The sequence below is a fragment of the Dromiciops gliroides genome, chromosome 4, assembly GCF_019393635.1.
Source record: "Dromiciops gliroides isolate mDroGli1 chromosome 4, mDroGli1.pri, whole genome shotgun sequence".
NCBI lineage: Eukaryota > Metazoa > Chordata > Mammalia > Microbiotheria > Microbiotheriidae > Dromiciops > Dromiciops gliroides.
The window spans coordinates 32,334,124-32,353,485 of record NC_057864.1 but is presented as its reverse complement, the minus strand read 5'-3'; positions in this window follow the sequence as shown (position 1 = coordinate 32,353,485).

Here is a 19,362-nt window from a genome sequence, read left to right as displayed (position 1 = left end):
CATGAGAAGTCCAAGGATTTCTCTCTTGGATTCCTTTCCGTAGCACCCTAAATAAACTATTATTTTATTCTAATTGTTTTTTTCCCTTAATATAATTAGGTGATATTTATTTTAATGCTTCTTGATCATAATTTTACATTATTAGTGGCACATGTCATTTCACTGTTCTTTTTTTCATATAAATATTTTATTATTTTCCAGTTACATTTAGAGATAGTTTTCGACATTTGTTTTTATATTTTTAGTTTCAAATTTTTCTCCATCCCTCTTCTCTCTTCCCCCTCCCCAAGACAGCAAGTAATCTGATAAAGGTTTTATATGTACAATCACAATAAACATATTTCTGCATTAGATACGTTTAAACAACTCTGAGGTACCACCTGACACCTATCAGATTGATTAATATGACAAAAAAGGAAAATAATAAATGTTGGAGAAGTTGTGGAAAAATTGGAACACTAATGCATTGTTGGTGGAACTGTGAACTGATCCACCCATTCTGGAGAGCAGTTTGGAACTATGCCCAAAGGGCTATAAAGCTGTGCATACCCTTTGACCCAGCAATGCCACTATTAGGTCTTTTTTCCAAAGAGATCATAAAAAAGGGAAAAGGAACATGTACGACAATATTTATAGCTGCTCTTTTTGTGGTGGCAAGGAATTGGAAATTGAGGGGCTGTCCATCAATTGGGGAATGGCTGAACAAGTTGAGGTAAATGCTGTAAGAAACGATGAGCAGGAGGAGGGGGAGCCAAGATGGTGGAGAAAAGCCAGTCAGTCTCTTGAGCTCTCGTTCTGTACCCTCAAAAAGAACATTAAATCAAGCCTCTGGATGGATTCTGAAACTACAGAACCTGCAAAGAGATAGAGAGACACAGTCTTCAAGTCAGAGATAAATTAGAAGACTTCAGGAAAGGTCAGTCTCACTGGGGCAAAAGGGAGGGGCAGCACAGAGCAGCCCAGTGCTGAGGGGATTGGGGCAAGTCAGCAGGAAGCTGTGGGCCACAGCCGAGCAACTGAGGCCCCTGGATCCTGGCTCAACAAGTGAGTGGCACAGGAGGACAGTGGTGAAACCCACCTGCACCAGCCAGGAGGGCAGGTTGCCAGTTGGATGGTCACCCATAGGACAGGCGAGACTAGGCCTACTGATCCCAGGGTGCAGCCAGCAAGTCCAGGGCAGTGGAGAAATCCACAAGCCATAGAGACCTCAGCGTAGAAAGCGGGTGACACAGCCCCTATACTCCAGCACAAGAAGCTTGAAACAGGGACCCTGGTGCCCCCAGAGCAGGCCTCAACTTAAAAAAAAAAAAAGCTGCAGTATGAGTAAGAAACAAAAAAAGAGCTCTCACCATTGAGAGCTTCTGTATCAACAGGGAAGAGGCAAACACAAACTCAGATGAGAACAATACTCCCAAATTGCCTACATGTGAAGCCTCAAGAGGGAAGATGAATTGGTCTCAAGAACAAAAAGCCTTCTTGGAAGAGCTCAAAAAGGATTTTAAAAATCAATTGAGAGAAATGGGGAGAGAAATGAAAGCAACACAAGAAAATTACGAAAAAAGAATCAGCAGCTTGGAAAAGGAAGCACAAAGATTGACTGAAGAAAACAATTCCTTAAAAAATTCATTTGGCCAAATGGAAAAAAAGGTGCATAATCTCATTGAAGAAAACAATGCCTTAAAAATTAAAAGTGGGGGGTGGCTAGGTGGCGCAGTAGATAAAGCACCGGCCCTGGATTCAGGAGTATTTGAGTTCAAATCTGGCCTCAGACACTTGACACTTACTAGCTATGTGACCCTGGGCAAGTCACTTAACCCCCATTGCCCCGCAAAAAAGAAAACAAAAAAATTAAAAGTGGACAGTTGGAAAATAATGAATCCATGAGACACCAGGAATCAGTCAAGCAGAATCAAAAGAATGAAAAAAAAAAGAAAAAGAAACAATGAGCAGGCAGATTTCAGAGAAACCTGAAAGGACTTGCATGAACTGATGATGAGTGAGATGAGCAGAACCAGGAGAACACTGTACACAGTATCAACAACATTGTATGTTGATCAACTGTGATGGACTTGATTCTTCTTAGTAATACAATGGTTCAAGATAGTTCCAAAGGACTCATGATGGAAAATGCTCTCCAAATCCAGATTAAAAAAAAAAAGAAAAAGAAAAAAAAGAACTGTTGAATCTGGATGCAGATAAAACCATACTATTTCTATTGTTTTTGTTGTTGTTGTTTTTCTTTTTTGAGGTTTTTCCTTTTTGCTCTAATTGTTTTTTGGGTTTTTTGGGGTTTTTTTAGTGAGGCAATTGGGGTTAAGTGACTTGCCCAGGGTCACACAGCTAGTAAGTGTTAAAAGTGTCTGAGGCCAGATTTGAACTCAGGTACTCCTGACTCCAGGGCCGGTGCTCTATCTACTGCGCCACCTAGCTGCCCCGCTCTAATTGGTTTTGTGTGAAAGAGGGTGTTATTCTTTAAAGAGGAATTCCTAAGGACCCCTACCCTTACCCCTATTCTGAACCTCTACCACTCCTCCAAATTCCCATCTATTTCCCCCATAACAGACTCAAACAAGCTCCCATCTCTAGAACTCTTTAAGGTCCACAAAGCACTTTCATCTTCACAGCTGTTTGACGTGGGTAGTGTTAGCACTGAAGCATTGTTATTCCCATTTTATAGATTGGAAAACTGAGAGTCCACCTCTTGCTTGGGATCTCACACACACACAACTAGTATGGCAGAGACAGGTGTCTGGTGACTTCCAGGCTGCTCCCCTGCTAGCCGTTCTCTGAGGCTTCTGCCATCTCTGTGACTAAACTCTTCTAGGCCTCAAGGGTGACAAGGTTTAGAATAAATCAGAAGTTTTTCCTGTGTGAAGCAAGATGAAAGATGACCAGATAATGGGACAGTCTTTTTTTTATGTTTGAATTTTTTTTGTTTTATTGAATAGAATTTTATTTTCTAAAATATATGTAAAAACAAATTTTAACATCACTTTTTAAAAAAAATTTGTGTTCCAACTTCTCTTCCTCCTCCATTCCCATCCAACAGGACAGTCTTATGGAGGAATCAAGGGACTATTAAAAGTTTAGATTGACAGATAGATTTAGATAGGACAGACATACCTAAGAAGTAAGGGGAGATAAAATTCTATAGCAGGAAAGTTAATTAGGCATGTCTACTACCTGACAGGAGCTAGGAGACAAAGATAATCCCAAAGGTTAGGACCATCATTTCAAAAAAATCTACCCCTCCACTCTCAGGAATATGACAAGCATCCAGGTTTTCCTCACCCCACCCCCTAAAGGAACTTTCCATTTTCAGGTAGACACCCCATCTATCCTCTATAAAAGTTTTTGCTTTCCTTCTCAGAGAAGGATGTTTCTAAGCCCTTCCCCAGGGGGTGGGGTAGTGGGGGGATGAAGTCTTTGACTTCCCACTTAGTTACTTTCTCTGGCACCAAATAAAAGATAACTTTAATTCTAATTGGACTGTGTGGGAGAGTGTAATTCTTTATTGGGGAATACCTAAGGAACCCTACCTTTTCCCCCTGATTGGGGACAAGGGGTGGTAAATCAGGAAGACTTCATGGAAGAAGAGGCATCAAAGGTAGACTTCAAAGGGCCAATATATGCTCAGCAGACATGGGACAAGATAGGTTGGTTCTTGAGGGCTTAGAGCAATCAGACAATTTGGAACTTTGATGTTCCAAAATGCATTATGCAACACTAAAGGATTTTTCTTTTCTTTCCTTTGTTTAGTCTCTTCAGTTTTCTTCTTTTTTTTTAAGTATTTTATTATTTTCCAGTTACATATAAGGATAGTTTTCAACATTTGTTTTCATAAGATGTTTAGTTCCAAATTTTTCTCCCACCCTTTCTTCCCCCCTCCCCAAGACAGAAAGCAATCAAGGCTTTTTCTAATTTGGCTTTCCAACCATATTGTTCTCTGCTACCTAATACTTACCCTTTCTTCTCATCAGGCCTCTCTCCTTAGGCCCCTGCCTTTAGGCCTTTGTCGATACAGCTAGGTCCTGAAGAGTCCCAATAATGAATGCATGGGGGCAGCTGGGTCACCCAGTGGATAGAGCACTGGCCCTGGAGTCCGGAGGACCTGAGTTCAAATTTGACCTCAGACACTAGCTGTGTGACCCTGGGCAAGTCACTGAACCCCAATTGCCTGCCCCCCCCAAAAAAGAACATATGAAGTCATTGCATTATTCAAAATTAAATGTAAAATGTGGTCATTAGTTGGAACCCATGGAGATATGCAATGAATTTTTAAAAAAATAAGTTTATGATCTGTTTTTTAACATAGCAAAAAAGGAAAAGAAATATGTATTTCTGATTCAGATTTATTACAAAGCTATAGAATACTCTTAGTGTTGGGAAATTCTTGAACCCTCAGATCCTTGTGGAGAATACTTTCCTACCTTGGTCTATTTGACTGAAGGTTAATAAATCAAGGGGCTGGGCCAGCAGATAAAAAGTTGTTCACTTTTTTTTTTTTTTAGTGAGGCAATTGGGGTTAAGTGACTTGCCCAGGGTCACACAACTAGTAAGTGTTAAGTGTCTGAGGCCAGATTTGAACTCAGGTACTCCTGACTCCAGGGCAGGTGCTCTATCCCCTGTGCCATCTAGCTGCCCCACGGATAAAAAGTTAAATTAACATCAACTGATTGGCCTAGACCAATTCACAGAACAAAGGGAGAGACACACATATGGATATGTAGGTTTTTCTAGGGCCTTGCAGTGACATTCTAGGTGAAAGGAGTCTGTGAGCACAGGCTGCTCAACCACTTTCCATGTTTGGAAGGTTGAGTAACAAGAACAAGATATCAGGTGATTTTGGAGAAGAGCATTTTGCTCTTAGAGTTAGAACATGTTAACCTTAGGATTTCAGGAGTTGCCAGAGATCAGGTTTGCTCCAGTGAGGTAGATGTTTTCTCTGTAGTTAATCTTATCAGATGCCCCTGCAGGAAATCTCTAAGATAGTGGAGGTCCTCCATCAAGATAGCAATCTGTAAAAAAAAACGGTCTCTTGTCCTTGACAGCCTGAAGATCTTTAGCTACACAAACCACATCTCAGATTCTTTGACCTGGAAGATTACTTTTTTTTCTGGGAAAGGGATGTTTCTCCTGAATACTCACAGTATTCAGGTTCATCTACTACTTCTTTATTTTTTTTGGGGGGGGGGTGAGGCAATTGGGATTAAGTGACTTGCCCAGGATCACACAGCTAGTAAGTGTTAAGTGTCTGAGGCTGGATTTGAACTCCAGTTCAGTCCTCCTGACTCCAGGGCTGGTGCTCTATCCACTGCGCCACCTAGCTGCCCCTCATCTACTACTTCTACAATCAAAAGTAAAATAAAAAAAAAATTTTTAAAGTATTGGATATTGTTATGGGAAAATAGGGTAGGGAGGTTGGGATAGGGGTAGGGGTTTGGGGTTCTTAGGAATTCCTCTGTAAAGAATTACACCCTCTTGCACACAAAACTAATATAATAAGATAATAGTTTATTTAGGGGCTAGGGAAGGGAAACCAAGAGAGAAATCCTTGGACTTCTTCTCATGGCATGGCACAAAGGCGTGGCTCTGAGATACCAATCTCAGGAGACAGGCAGATACTTTTATAGAGGTCCAATGGTGGTCAGATGAGGTGATTGTCTGAGTGTGGAAAGTTCCCCTATTGAGGGAGGACAATCCCCCACTGGTGGTGGCTGGAGGAATTGGTTGAGGGGTGGCTGTGGATCTCTCAAGCCATCTCTCTGCTCCTCAGGCCACAAAGGCAGCAGCCACACCTAATCTCTTCTCCCCAGGGATAAGGGGGACTGGAATGAAGGGTGGTGGTCCCCAAGCTAGCTCCTTCGAGATCCAGTTCCACTTATCTCTTTAGGTGTGTCTGTCCTTTGGTTTAGTTTCTCAAGGAGAACTTCTGGGGTACTCTGGGCCCATAACAGATATCATACCTAAAGATTGTTGTTGTTTGTCCTTCATTCTTGAAGAGGACCATAACATTGGGGTGATGTCATGACTCCCACTGAATTGGATTTAAGTGAGGGAGGGCTGTGCAAAGTTACCAACTTCACTCTCTCCTCCAGAGCCATCTGGATCCAGTGATAAGATGTAGATCAGAACAACTAGAGATAACTCCAAGTGTTTAAGGCAATTAGGGTTAAGTGACTTGGCCAGGGTCACACAGGTAGAAGGTTCTGAGGTGAGATTTGCTCCATGGCCAGTGCTCTATCCATTTTGACACCTGGCTGCATACTTAAAGACAAGTCTACACTGAAGATGATATGGTGAAATGCTGTTCTTGTCATTTAAAATATTTTATCAGTTTAGACTGAAATGTCTTCTCTTTAAATCTTCATAGATATGCTGGTAAATGAAGCATAGTGCTTTATATACATCTCACTGAATTATATGCTCACATTTTTTTTTTCCTGGTGGGGCAATGAGGGTCAAGTGACTTGCCCAAGGTCACACAGCTATTAAGTGTCAAGTGTCTGAGGTCAAATTTGAACTCAGGCCTTCCTGAATCCAGGGCCAGTGCTTTATCCACTATGCCACCAAGCTGCCCCCCATACGCTCACATTCTTACATAATAAGCCAAGTGTAGACTTGGGGTCTTAACTAAAATTAATAATGATAGTCGAATTTCTCATTATTCAAAATCTTGTTAATCTTAAATTAACTGGACCCAGTCCCTGCTAGCAATGTTTTCCCTCTTCACTCTCATTTTCCCAAAGGTTATCCAAGGCCCAGCTTCCGGTCCAGGAAGTCAATTTCATCTGAAGGTCCTAGCATACAGAGCCCTCTCTCCTCTGACCTCCCATGGTGCTCACTGTTGTTTTACCAGTGTTACCTTAGAAATCCTAGTCAGTCTCCCTTCTGACCCTGCTAGCTGCCGACCCCTTCCCATCTCCCAATGTCACTGACCCAGGAGCAGTCCTTGAGTCTTGGGGGTGGGGTATGGTTATCAAACTTTTTTTTTTTTAAAGAAGATTTTATTTTATTTTTTGGTTGGGTTTTTTTTTTGTTTTTGGTGAGGCGATTAGGGTTAAGTGACTTGCCCAAGGTCACACAGCTAGTTAAGTGTCAAGTATCTGAGTTCGAATTTGAACTCAGGTCCTCCTGAATCCAGGGTTGGTGCTTTATCCACTGCGCCACCTAGCTGCCCCTGGTTGTCAAACTCTTAACACTTATCTTAGGGATACGGAGAGACTTGGCCCTACAAATCTGGGCAAATGGGTAACTGTTTCAACATTTGGTGTCAGTGTTGGGGGGACTTGTGACCTGGATGGGGTGGGGCTGCTAGCTCACCCAAAGAATTAGAGGTTCATCAGGAATACAGTAAAATAAAAGTATTAAGAGAGGAATATATGGCCCGGGGAGAGAATCACTATGTTTGTCTGCTCACAAACAAAAGCTGTATGCAAAGCAGCTGGGAGGGGCAAAGCAGCTGGAAGGGACACAATTGGGAAGGTGTGCCTGGGTATAAACAGCTCCCATCCATATCAATATATCGTCTCTGGTCCTGGCTGACCCCAGTCTTTATGCTCAGCCACCCCATATTCCTCAGGTGGGAGGCAGAGCTGCTTTTTCCTGGGAAGTTTAAAGGCTCCTTGGGGTGGGGCGGGGGGGGGGAAATGAAAAATAAAAAATAAATAACAATTTTAAAAAGCAAAAGATTCCTTGGGGTTGGGGTCCATCCTCCCACTACATCTGAACAACCTGCTAGACACTCAGGGAGCAGATAGCCCAGGGGCTTATTTTCTCTTGCACTCACAACAATCCTGCCTACATGGTTGAAAGAGGATTTTTGGGGGTGTTAAAAGTGGTCTGATAAGAGCTAACATGGGGGGCAGCTAGGTGGAGCTGTGGATAAGGCTCCAGCCTGGATTCAGGATGAACCTGAGTTCAAATTCAACCTCAGACACTAGACACTTGTGTGACCCTGGGCAAGTCACTTAACCCTCATTGCCCTGCCCCCCCCCCAAAAAAAAAAGTTGACATGAGGATCTCCATTTTGTTTGGTTTGCCTTTGAGATATTTTAGCACACAGGAACAGCTCCAAGCCAAATGTGTCTCCTTCAAAATCTACCTTCCTCTTACTCACTTTGTGAAAGAGGACCCTGGAAGCAGTAGCGTCAAACTCCAATCACCAAGGGACAAGGAATCGCTGAGGATTCTGGAGACCTAAGGGGACAGTTAATCGTTATCTAGATTGTACCAGATTGTACTATTGTACTTTTAGTTACTTATTTTTCCTAATTACATCTTCATTTGTTTTCAATGCCCTCAGGAATGTGGCAGGCAAAGAGTCTGACACCTCTACTTGGGAGATTTCAGATAATTGCAGGAAGTAGTAAATTTCTCTTTATCTTATGAAATAAGAATAAGTAGTTGCTTAACAAATGCTTATTGACTGACTAATAAAGATGTTTTTTAGGCTCTTGTATAAATGGCTATGCAAACAAGGACATTTTTTCCTTTGTAACAATTTAAGCATCTTCTTTGGTTGGAATAAGTACCTTCCCCCCCCCCCCCCCACTCCACCTCCTTGCTAGAGAGCTGGGCCTGGGGTCAGGAAGACTTCGAGAGTTGAAATCTGGCCTCAGACACAGTAATTGTATGACCGACAAGTCATTTCATCCTGTTTGCCTCAGTTTCCCCATCTATAAAATGAGCTGGAGAAGGAAATGGCAAACCACTCCAGTATCTTTGCCAAGAATACCCCAAATGGGGTCTTGAGGAGTCAAACAGGACTGAGACGACTCAACAACAATAAAAACATCAATTTGCTCTCCTCACAGGATTTTACCAACCCTTATCATCCCTGCTCAAGCCTCCCACAGAAACTCCTTCTCTTACCTTCTCAGCTTCAGACCTTACCTCAGACTCCCCACCCACCCAAATTGAAGCCATACGTAGAGAGCTCCCCCTTCTCCCTTCCTAGTCATCTCATATTACTCAGATGCCTTTCCCATTATCTCTACTTTCACTCCAGTCTCTCCAGAAGACTAGTCTGCTCCCAGCCAAAGAAAACATTGGTGACCATCTGGTACCCAAGATCTCCAATTACCTGAGGATTTAAATAAACAATCCATTAAAAACAAAAGCATATTAGGGCAGCTAGGTGGCGCAGTGGATAGAGCACCGGCCCTGGAGTCAGGAGGACCTGAGTTCAAATCCGGCCTCAGACACTTGACACTTACTAGCTGTGTGACCTTGGGCAAGTCACTTAACCCCCATTGCCCTGAAAACAAAACAAAAACAAAAACAAAAACAAAAGCATATTAATGTACCCCCAGGCAAAAGAAGTTCACCTCGTGGTTAAAAAACGGTTCCCAAAGTAAAATCCTCAGCCAGGAAAGGAAAAGCTGCTAGGAGGTTCTCTTGGATGTTAGGAGTTCCCCAACAAAGTCCAAAACATGCCCCAAAGGGCACACAGCTTGGTCCCAAAGAAGGGTATGCTAGTAAATAAACAACCGAGTCTCAAAAAAAGAAAAAAAGAAAATGTAGGTGACCCATTTTAAGTTTAATCTGAGGTAGTACCTTCTTCTACATCACTTTCTTAAATCAAGACAATAAAATAAACCAAGCCCAGAATTTTGGGTTTTTTTCCTTCCTTCCTTGGACACTGATAAATTTAACAACTGGCCCAAGCTGACCCAGGCTGTTTCTAGCTCACTGCTGGCCCAGAACAATACACCTAAAATGACCCCAGGTCTGCAGATTAGCACCTTTGGTCAAAAGAGCCCAGGCTGATGTAGAGTATGGGGAGTTAAGGTGGGTCCCACCCTGTCTTCACACATCCCCTCCATTCACTGCATTTGATCCTATTCCTTCCCATCTTATCTGGCTGATTGGCCCCCCTCCTTCCTGTCATCCCTAGGTTTACTAATCTTCCATCTCTCCCAACCCACTGGTTGCTTCCCTGCTGTCTGTGAACATTCCCATGTTTCCCTTGTCCTTCAAAATCCTTCTTGATCCATCCCTGTCCACTAGCCATTCTTTCCTTGCTCTTGTGCCTAAACTCCTTGAGAAAGTTTCCACAGGGCTTCTTAAACTTTTTTCCACTAGTAACTCCCAATAACCACGATTTCCTGAGAACTGAATGATCCTCACCTGTTCCCCATTCCCGGGCCAATGAGTCACCAGGGGCTGGCCAATGTTTGTCAATTCCAGACTCTTGATTTGTTTTATGGATCTCCCCCAAACAAACTATCCCCTCCCAAAGATTCCCAAGCTTATTTCCTGAACTTTAGGTTATTTTTTTTTGGAGGCAATCAGGGTTAAGTGACTTTCCCAGGGTCACACAGCTAGTGTCTGAGTTCAAGTTTGAACTCAGGTCCTCCTGACTTTAGGGCCACTGCTCTGTCTACTGGGTGTCATCTTCTATCACCCCTCCCCCAATTATTTCCTGGTTAAGTCTGATGTATTTCTTTTTTTTTTTAGTGAGGCAATTGGGGTTGAGTGACTTGCCCAGGGTCACACAGCTAGTAAGTGTTTAGTGTCTGAGGCCACATTTGAACTCAGGTCCTCCTGACTCCAGGGCTGGTGCTATATCCACTGTGCCACCTAGCTGCCTAGTCTGATGTATTTCTACACCAAGCTGTTTGTGTCGGGGGTGGGGGGTGGGGGGGTGTATATGTTTGTGTGTGTTCAACCCTCCTTTGTCCATGTTGAAAGAGGGAATGTCTTATGATGCTGACTCTCTACCCCTTCTTGCATCTTTGTATATACATTTCTTTTTCTCACTTGCCCCAATTATAAGAAATAAGAGCAAATTATAACTCTCTTTCTCCTTTCTACACTAGTGTAGTCTTCCTTTTACCCTTCTGTATGAGATGATTATGGATTTGAGTCAGATTAAACTCTGAGGATGGGGTCTGGAAGGTACCCAGTCCTGCCCCAGTATAGTTCGTTTAGAACTTTATTGCTTGTCAAATTCTCACTGTCTCCTTTAAGTTTTATTGCCAATTAACAGTATTTTAACTTCTGCTCAGTCTCCCCACTTGTCAGCTACAAATTAGTTTTGTCTGCAATCCATCATGTGTCAGAACCCCAGTCCCTGTTGAGTGGGTCAGGGAGTTTGCCACCAATTCAATACTACTCAGGACTCAAGAAGAAAGGACAGGGCTTGGCACAGGATGCAGCAATTAAGTTGAGACCAGATGTTAAGTGACATGTCTCTTTTTCTCAGAGCGGAATCCCCTTGGCCCTGGGGTCCCAACAATGGATTATTCTTTTCTTTCCAACATAGCCAAAGATAAATTTTAACCCTGTCGTCCTTCTAGAATTAACACGACTACAGAACAATGCTGAAGCACCTGAGTGACTCTTCCTGTTATTCAGGTTGAATATCTTTAGAGACAGGGGCCAGGAGAGGGGAGTCAGTGGGAACTGTGAGATCTGAAACATCTGACTGTCACTCCCCCCCCCTTCCCTCTTCCTTCAGTTTGACCTTGTTCCCCCTCCCCTTTTCCCCCTTGTTCCTGGAACACGTATGCATGTCTCCATACATTGATCACGAGCTAAACACGCACCCTGGGTGAGACAGGATTGGATGTTAGATTGTGAGCTCGCCCTAGTGTGCCTGGGGACTTCCCCTCTGACCAACATTTCTATAAAAGGTCAAGGCATGTATTAGCTATCGCAGCTCAGGCATTGAGTTTGCCCATTCCCATGGGGATGTAATAAATCTGTCTCTGCTTGACTTGGTGGTCTCCTCGAGTTATTTGGGTAAACTGAGGCAGTTTGCTCCAAACACTTCCTTCTCTTTCCCTTTCTCAAGACCAATGGGGGAGGGGGGAGGGTGTGGCCTCCAGAACTACCTTTTTTGTTATTTAACTCCCCCTTGAAGACACCAAAGTTCTGGAGGGACATTCCCCTGCTTTCTTTCCCCAGAGTTCAGTGCCCAGGTCATAGTCTCTCTCACTTCCCCAACTTCTGCTCTCAGGTTACAGGACTTCAACATTCATAATGATATTTCCTCAAATACCCTGACCAAACAGTTCCTCAGCTTACTCACTTCCATGACCTCCTCCTTCACTCCACCTGCCCCACAACCCCAGAGGATCAGACCCTTGTTCTCTCCATCCCCCACAAAAGTACCACCTCCATGTTCATGACCTTGGAAATCCCCTAACCCTCATCTTCATCCTCACCATGACCTGCAATTCCTCAGCTCCCCCGTTTATTTCCAGGCTATCACCCCTACATTGATCACATTCTCCTCCCTTCCTCATCTTGACCCACGTCAACTCTCCACTAGCCTCTTCTCTCAAGTCCCTGTGCCCTCGTCCTATCGCAGGTGGTGTCCTGTCAAGCCTCGGCCCTAACCTTTCATTCCTTCAAGCTGCTGGACGAAGCTAGAGAAAAATCAGGAAACTGCTGACGGTGCCCATTACAAACTGATGGAATGCCATCTCCAGCTGGTCCTCACTGCATCAAGGCAGTCCTTGTACATCTCGTAACTGGGTCACTGTGCTCCCAACCACAAGGGCTCTTCCAACCTCTCATGGCTCCCCTTTCCTCCCACCCTCTCAGCTGGTACTTGTCAATGCTTATTAACTACTGATGAGAATCTGGGAAGATCTCCGGTGTAGGGGCCTCATCCTTCTCTTTGGCACAGACGGTGGGAGTCTTGAGAACTCAGTCTCCTACCTCATCTCCCTCCCTTCTGCTTTACCTGCCCTGCCTTGGAACCTCATTTCTGGAAACTTCTCTGCCTAGAATCTGTCCTTCCCCCCTTCTAGGCTAAGTGGAGCCTTCCCTGTCTGACCCTAGAGATGAGAGAGCCATCAGATGGGCCTGAAAAAGACCCCTCTCCTACTAGCCATCTTTGCAAAAACCTCTGCCCATCTTCAGCTGCCTTGAAATTTGCAGGCCTGACTGGGGACCTAGGAGTCTCCTCCCCTCTGGGCCTGGGAGCAGGCCCTGGCAAGGTTTGCCTTCCTCTCCTATAGGTGAATGGTCCTCCAGCAGCCTCTTTGGCCCTCGTCTGGCTTCCCTTGCTTTGGTGCCCTTGGAGGGTGCCCAGTTGGGGATGAGGCCACTCCTAGTATACTTTCTCCATTGTCCCAGCTGACCCTCCCCCACACCCACATGGCTTTCCTTTAGACAATTAAAGGAACTTGCTGCTGTCAATCTGTTTTGTTTTTGTGGGTCAGTGGGGGTTAAGTGACTTGCCCAGGGTCACACAGCTAGTAAGTGTTAAGTGTCTGATGTCGGATTTGAACTCAGATCCTCCTGAATCCAGGGCCAGTGCTTCATCCACTGTGCCACCTAGCTGCCCCCTGCTGCTGTCAATCTGAACAGCTCTGTCTAATTCTACAAGCCTCCTTAAACGCTAGCAACCAGCCCAATATTTTGTCTCTCAGCAGCCTCCCCCTAAGGCTCCCAGCTCTGCTCCAGCAGAACCCAGCTGATCCCTCTCCTGTGTAACAATCCTTCAGGCACTGCAGATGGCCTTTGTGACCCAACCCAGCCTTTCCTTTCCAGCCTAAACATTCCTAGTTCTGTTAGCAAATTGCTGCGTGGCTTGGACATGGACCTGGGGGCCTCTCCTAGGCTGGGGCTCCCCTTCCTGGCCATTCCCCTCCAGACCTGAGCGTTAGCCCCACCCGACCAGGGCAGAGTACAGGGGGACTCTCCCCACTCTTAATGCCACCCAAAGTGGTCTTTGCTTTCTGAGCTTCCAGAGCCCGCTGCTGCCTCATGCTAAGCCCGAAGTCCACAAAAACCCCCCAAACAGTTGGCATTTATTTGATTCATTCATACTAGACTGATTTCTAGAGTTCAGGAAGTAGAACTCTACTTACAGGATGTATGGTGAGGCAGGGAGGGGCTGAGGGGAGACCTTGACAGCAGGCAAGGGTGCTAAATAGGCCCAGGAGAGGCCAAGGGAAGGCCCAGTGGTGGCTGCTCGCATCTTCTCCCTCTCTTTGGGAACCAAGTCAGGGCCTGTCAAGTTGGCATTATCCAGTCTTGTTAACTACCCAAGCAGCACCCGCCCTGAACTCAGCCAGCAGAAGAGCTGGTAAAATTAGTGTTAACCACAAGGGGTGTTGACCCAAATGGGAAGGGGGACATCTTTTGTTTTATGGGGCAATGAGGGTTAAGTGGCTTGCCCAGGGTCACACAGCTAGTAAGTGTCAAGTGTCTGAAGTCAGATTTGAACTCAGGTCCTCCTGAATCCAGGGCCAGCACTTTATCCACTGCACCACCTAGCTGTCCCTGGGAGCATCTTTTGAAATGGCCCTTCTTCCTTCCAGAGGGACTGAAGTCATGGAAGAGAAGCTGATATAGCCTTTTCTCCTCCATCATTGCCCAGCCCAGGGTTTCCCTTCCTTGAGTGTTCCCCAGGTTTGCCAGCCTAGCCAGATTCTCAGGCTGTGAACATCAGGGGCACCCAGTCATTCATTCACTCATATATTTGGAAAGAGCTCTGGACTTTGAATTAGAAGAAGCATCTTCTTACCCAGGCTTCAACATTTATAAATCATGTGACTTACTTCACTTGGTCAAGCCTCAGTTTCTCTATCTGTAAAATGGGGGTGATAACAATAACATGTCCTATCGGAGAGCCTGAAGCCCGGGAGCCTCCCCAGTGAGCAGCAGAAGAAATAGTGGGCACCCCAGGCCATCCTGGATGGCTCCCTTTAGGGCAGCCTCCCTCTGATATGTACAGAAGGTTCTGAGGAGGGACACAACTGGAGTCTGAGGAAGCAGGTCTCTGCTGAGTCTTGAAGTCAGTTCAGGCTACCCAGTCGTTCACCAAAGGCTCATCTCTTAGTACTTTGTGACCACAGGCCCCAGTCTCCCAACTTGTGTTGGGTTTACCCTTATTTCTTTTCTTTCTTTTTTTTTTTTTGGTGAGGCAATTGGGGTTAAGTGACTTGCCCAGGGTCACACAGCTGGTAAGTGTCAAGTGTCTGAGGCTGGATTTGTTTTTTTGTTTGTTTGGTTTGGGTTTTTTTGTGAGGCAATTGGGGTTAAGTGACTTGCCCAGGGTCACACAGCTATCAAGTGTCAAGTGTCTGAGGCTGGATTTGAACTCAGGTACTCCTGACTCCAGGGCTGGTGTTCTATCCACTTTGCCACCTAGCTGGCCCCGCCTCTTCTTTCCCTTCTCTCACTCTCTTTTCCCCCTCTCCTGTCTCTTCCTTTTTTTCCTCCTTTGTTTTCCCTTCACCCTCCCATGGATGCTTGTGAGGAAAGAATAGAGGCTGCAGTTCCCCATGTTCCTACACCCAGGGAGGACTTAAGCGGCCTTCCCTCTGCCTCTTTTTGCCCTCTTGGGAATAGCCCCGTGGCCAGCAGGGGAGGCCAGGCTTCTCTCTCTAACTCCTGTGGTCTCTTGGGTTCTGTTTTTGTCCTCCTGGCTTGGTGCTCTGGTTCCAGATCTGAATGACTCGGGGGGCAAAGAACTCCCCAAAGTGTGTGTGTGGGAAGACTGAACTACCTGAGGATGAATCCTGAATCTGGAAGACCGAGGTTCAAATCCAGCCTCAAACATCTACTACCTGTGTGACCCTGGATAAGGCTTTTAGCATCTATCTGCCTCAGTTTCCTCAAGTGTAAAATGGGGGTTAATAATAACAGCATCTATCTCCCGAGGTTGTTGTGAGAATTATAAAGGTAATATTTGTAAATCATTGAGTACAATGCCTGGTGCCTAGCAGAGATAAATGATTGTTTCTTTCCTTTCAGGGTGTCCCATGGATGCCTGCTTCCCTGCCTCAGCCCTGATCTTTCTTTGCAGTCTTACTCCTTGTCTAACCTTATACAAGGCCCTCTTTGGGCCTCAGTTTCCCTATTGTCAAAGACCCTTTATAGCTCTGAAACCTGTGTTCTTCCAGATCTGTTTTATAACAGTCCCTGAAGGAGAAATACACATGGTGAGCCCTGAAGAAAAGCTTGTTAAATGAATTTCAGTTTAATCCTTGGGCCGCTCCCTAGGGAGGGTAGGTAGTGGGGAATTGAATGAACTCACCCCTCTATCCCTCCGCCTTTGCCCAGTGGCACACCCAGTTCCCTGGCTAGGGTGTGTATGGGGGGGGGGGCTGGGTGTTGTATCTGCAGCCTTCAGTGACTGGGCCACACATACATGACTGGGTGGGTCTTCCTTACAACAGAATTCTACTGTGCAAACTAGTAGGCAGCACCCCCACCCCCAGGGCTCAATCAACCTGAGGTAAAAAGGCCTCCTTCTTTGAAACCTCCATCCTTCTTTCCTGGTGGGGAGAGAGAGAGAGAGAGAAAGAGAGAGAGAGAGAGAGTGTAAAGGTAGTTGCCACCTTCTCCCTAGTAATCAATTGGAGATAACCTTCTATCTACTTTCTCTAGCTCAGGTATGAGTCCACTTACTGATATGCTACCTGCCTGTGTAGAACAGTCTTGGCATATACCCTCAGGGCCTGGCATAATACACAGCAGGGTCTTTTTTTTTTGTGGGGCAATGGGGGTTAAGTGACTTGCCCAGGGTCACACAACTAGTAAGTGTCAAGTGTCTGAGGCTGGATTTGAACTCAGGTACTCCTGAATCCAGGGCCAGTGCTTTATCCACTGCACCACCTAGCTGCCCCACAGCAGGGTCTTAATAAATGATTGTCGGCTGAATCAAAAAAAGCAAAAACCAGCCTCTGCTCTCCTACATGTCACCCTCCTACCTCCAGGATTAAATCTGCAATCCTCTGCCTGCCAGAGGAGGGCCTGGAGCGGCCACAAACTTGAGGGAAACAGGCCTATTAGGATGCTCTTTTCATAATCCAGGCATAATCTGATGGTTTCCACCAGGGTGGTGGCAGCGTCAGAGAGAAGGGGGCCTATTGGAGAGATGTTGGCAAGTGTTAAGGGCTAAAATTCTAGCTAAACTGTCTAAAATATCTAATGAGTGGTCGCCAATAAATTATAAGCTTTAGCAAGAGTTAGACTTTTAAGCATTTATTAAGGAGAATAAGAATTTGGTAAAGAGAGAGAAAAAGACCTAGATTCCTATCTATTAAAGGGAGAGCACATTTCTAGCTCCCTTCTCCGCCAGAGTCCCCAGAAAAGAGAGCGCGAGACTGAGCGCCAGTCTCTTCCTTCCTCCTCCCACTAGCCCGCGTCACTTCCTGACTCCTGGTCTTGCCCTCAAAGACCTTCCCTTCATGGGCAGAACTCCTCTACAGTAAGTATCCAGCAGGTGGCGTTATTCCAATCGTTACAGTCCCCCCTGTTGTTCCTCAAGAAACAAAATGTTTCCTTGACGGAACAGTAAAAACAATATGATAACTATTGCTAACTAATAATATGTGAACAATATAGAAAAGGAAGAGAGGAAAGTTTTGTCCAGAGGGGCGATTTTTTTTGTCCTCATGAACCGACGCTTTGACATTAGTCTTGCAAAGGGAGGGCCTCTGCAGAGAATACATGTTACAGATGGTGTATATTATAACAGAAAGAGAAAAAAACCAACAAAAAGAACAAATCAAAACTGTTCATTTAAAGTCTCTGAAAGTCTTTTCTCAGATGTCCTCTAGGTGTAGTCGTGGAATAGAAGTCTTTTCAGGGGTTGATGTGTGGATACTGGTAATCAGCCAGGAAAATTTCCTACAAAATTGAGCTTAACACAACTTTAAAACAGCTTTGTCAATAATCAAATCAAACAATGAAAGTTCTCAAAAACATGTCTAAGGGAATACAGAATCTTAGTTGTTACACATGAAACATATAATAAAACAAAAATTGAAACATTCTTTAAAATTATAATCTTACTATAGTCCCCCCTTATGGAGGGTAATTGAGAAGACAATTGCTGCGATATTAATTTTTAAAAATAATTTTTATCTTTGTTTCATCACTTTTTGCATCATCTGCCTAATTATCCTCATGCCATTATGAGAAATTAGAAAATCTAATATAATTGGTAACAGGTGTCAAGGCCAAATTCAACACTGTTATTTATCATGACACCTGAGATAATTATGGGGGTTACCATAAAAGAACAGAGAAATGATGGGATATGAGCATTCCCACACTTGAGCAATATGTACTGCCCATACAGTATGCCAGGCTTAAAATAGGTGGATGGAATATATGTCCATGCCACCGAACATATTGGAAGAAACTGAGTCAGACTTAATCAGATGCATGGGATTGAGATGTCCATGGCATCAGGCATATAGGAGGGAGCATAGAAGCCAGGTGTAGAAGTGAGATGGGTGGGATGAATACTTCCAGCCATCTGTACAATATTGTGGGGAAAAAGAGAATAAAATATTAAACCAAGAGAATCCAACCTCAACATTTGTCAAAAGCCGTTCCCTCGGCCATACCTTGACTTCATGCATGTCTCCCCTCATGTGACAGTTCAGTGTCTGCTCTTGCATGTATTCCTCTTGTGATTGGATGGCATCTTGGCCAACTGGCATCTGATAACTCAGAATAAAGGCAATTAATGTCTTAAATGATAAGTTCCCATAATCCAAGTCTCATATGGATTTAAAATTGAGGATAATAAATGATTGCAAAAAATGTGAATACATCTTGACTCAAAATATAATATATAATTATGCAACAATTTCAAATAATACCCTTTTTTTTACTTAGTATACAATTACTTTTGTGAAAAATCAGAACATACTTAAATACAAGTTAAAGCACAACAGAATCTCAAAGAACTTTTTTTTTTTTGAAAATAGAAAACTTTTACAAATGTTCCCCTCTTTTTTTTTTTTTTTGGGAATATGCTTATCAAAAATAATACTTCTAGAATCAATTTACACTTGCCATGGCAACCAATTTGCCAGGGAAATGCTTTAAAGAGTTTGATCAAATAATCAGTTGAGAAAAAATAACAAAAACAAACAACTCAGAATATGGGAGCACAATACTCCTAGAATTAACATTGTATAATAAAATCAAAACCATCTTGCAATGTTTCAAAATTAGATAGACAAATGAATAGAAGAAAATACACATGGAACAATAAAAGACAATGAAATTCAAACTAGGGAAATCTAAATGAATATGAACTTAATATTAATAAGAGTATTATAAAATATAAACTTGATCACATGACTATAAAAAGCTTTTACAAATATTCTCCTTGTTTTAAAAACTAAGTATAAAACACAATCTCAAAAGCATGAAAATCTCTATGAAAATAAACCCATACCATTAATTTCAAAATGTATATATAATAGCATAGAAATCCTATGTAACCTCTGAACTGATACTATTACTCTGAGTGAATTCAGAACACTTTTGATTCCGGTATCTAAAATCCCCAATACTCATATCAATACCTTGCTGCTTACTTCTACATTTCTGTAAAATATATACCCTTCCATGGCAAAAGAGGCAGAGTCT